General features: G+C 43.0%; 1 non-coding gene across 1 annotated transcript; it reads right to left on the bottom strand.

Annotated features, from left to right (window-relative positions):
• Nucleotides 1-2,510: 2,510 nt before the first annotated feature.
• LOC140581547 (U2 spliceosomal RNA) lies at nucleotides 2,511-2,697 on the bottom strand. Its single transcript, XR_011984650.1, has one exon. It is a non-coding gene; the product is annotated as a U2 spliceosomal RNA (small nuclear RNA).

Below are 2,697 nucleotides of genomic sequence, written 5' to 3'. Positions count from 1 at the left end.
CAAATACAAACATTGATAGATCAATGCAGTTAAAAAGGAACACATCCGCAGACTTCCAAGCTCTGCACAAGGGTCGGGCTAAAACGGCATCATACACCTTCCCAAAACACATAAAATCAGTAAAATCAGTAAGCTTGGGAATAAAATAGGTTAATCGCGCAGTAAACAGCACAACAGATCAAATAAAATGCTAATAAATGTTAATAATGTTAATATTGATGAATTAGTGCTACGGTGATCAACCAAAACATTGCTCAGTAAAATCTTTACGTGCCATTAAATAAAATCCATACCAAATAAAACACACACACACACACACAGAAAAACAAAGCACACTTACCTAAAACCCGAAGTGGCTTCAGGAAAGTGCATCACATCAGCCCTGTAGGATGGAGTGTGACCACCTAGACGTACCGGGGCAGCTTTCGCCTAGGATCAAAGCAGTTGGATGGATGTCAACTTACCTCTGGGGGTAGGTCATTTAGGTAGATGGCTGCTTCCTTCTGGGGGCTGGGGGTTTGGGTGAATGTCAGCTTACTTCTGTGATCAGGGTGTTTGGGTGGAAGCGAGCTTACCTCTGGGGTCAGGGGATTGAGTTGAAAGCAGCTTGCCTCTGGGGTTGGAACATTTGGGTGGATGTGAGCTTACATGAGGGGCCTGCATTTTTGGGTGGACAGCAGCTTGCCTCTGAGATCGTCTACCGCCGCTCCCCAACTTTCACAGCTTGGACCCCCTCCCTTCCCTAAGGTAGAATAATTCAGACATCCCAACCTGCAAAAACTCAATTCAGGGAGGTGCCCCCAACCGCCCGACAAGGAGTGAGATGTAACTTCAACAAACTTGATTTCACAGTTTAATTTCTTCATTAAGGATACACTTTTGTGTAGTCTGAAGTGAAATACGTTTTATATTTCTGTTTTTTGGGGCACTCTCCCTCTGTCTTGATGCTCCACTAAACCGATAACTTCGGTCCTCGAGAAGTTAAATAAAAGCCCGCCCGCATTGAAATCTGATTGGCTTATTTTGCTAAGTAAATCAATCAGGATGCTGTCTGTCTAGCACGGGCTACAGGCACACACGCAGGGATCCACACATATGCACGTTCTCTCTTTCTCTGTCTCTCACTCATTCTGTCATACGCGCGCATCTCTCAAGTGCGCGATGCACACGCTATACTGTCTCGCATGCATGCTCTTGTTTACTTGCTCTTCTTTCCAGGATATTTTATTCAATTTGCGGGTATCAGGGAGTCGCTGTCAATACGTGGGAGACTCCCGGAACTTCCGGGAGACTCGGGATGTCTGGATAACTGCTTATTTGTACTATAATGATAGCTGTTAATTTTCAGGGAGCTGTGATGATATTCGAAATTGTGCAGGGTTATATAAGTACTGTGAAGCTGTCGTTATCCAGTTAAATGCTTAAAAATATTTATTATTTTATCATATTTTATGTATACTTTCAGCTTATTCACAGGTCTCTCCTGCATTCATCTTACCGTCCGTCCATGCCTACTTTAATGTAAAATCAGACAGATTGCTTAGCATGCAGCTGTCCAATTACGCGTACATATTTTATTGCTGCAGATAATTAAGGTAGGTAATACAACGCTGGAGGTTAGATGTATAGTACGATTACATATGTACAACATGTGGTCATTTCAGTCAGACAAACGTTTAAAATGGAAAACGAGCTTTCCGTTATTACCGGCAATTTCCATAGCACGTATTAGTCGAAGTACTACACTGCCATCTATTGGACAAGTCGGGTTACTGAATCGTGAAATGTGTCTGTACTAAAATGGATAATATCTTCAGTCATGTTTTTTTTAGGACCACTACAAGAGGATTATCAGTATGAAGGTTTATCAATAAAAATAATTTATTAAACTAAATATTACAGGGCTCTCCCTGAAAATAAGACGCTCTTAGCTTCCAAAGGCAAGGACACATTCTAGTGATTTTCCAGGAGACTGGACCTAACTAACCTGGGGCCTTATGAAAAGCGATCAGTCAGTTCATGTTGAAGCTCACAAGGTGTGGAGAACAAGAAACACAAGTATGGGAGAAAGGCAAGGTGCAAAGCATACACAAGCAGTGTAACGACATATCAGTTACAATTTATGATTAAAAATACATCATTTCTCACAGTATGACTAGTGGCCCGTTGCTCCTACTATAGCCTCACACCTCCAGGGTCATGGGTTCAATCTGCACCCCTACTGTAATAAACAGTGACATTATTACAGTAACATACTGTTTAACAAACATGAGGGAAAATTCAAAAGGCAAAGGTGACGTCATGCCTTACCTCAGCACAGCTGTCCACCGCACAAACAGTGTGTCACCTTCCTTTAAAAAAAGAAAAAAAAGAAAAGAGAAACGGCGGGAAACGGGGGCCGCGCATGGACAGGGCCCCCCCCTTCACAGCACTCAGTCTATTAGTCACTCACTGACTCACTCACCCACCCACCCAGTCAGTCAGTTCTGCCTTTCAACAACAGGGGGCAGTAGAGGTGCACCGTTCCCAGAAGCACTGCAATACCGGTTCGATGCGTAGAGCGGACGGCGCAAGCCCCACTTCCGGCTCCCTGTTCCAAAAATCTGTTTAATATATGGTCCCCTCCATCGGGGACGTATCTGATATTAAACTGATAAGAACACAATTTTTTTTCCCAATACTTTATTAAACAGTTCT

The sequence above is a fragment of the Paramormyrops kingsleyae genome, chromosome 21 (genome assembly GCF_048594095.1).
Source record: "Paramormyrops kingsleyae isolate MSU_618 chromosome 21, PKINGS_0.4, whole genome shotgun sequence".
NCBI classification, from domain to species: domain Eukaryota; kingdom Metazoa; phylum Chordata; class Actinopteri; order Osteoglossiformes; family Mormyridae; genus Paramormyrops; species Paramormyrops kingsleyae.
The sequence above is the reverse complement of the archived record's forward strand: the minus strand, read 5'-3'. Positions and strand labels throughout refer to the sequence as shown.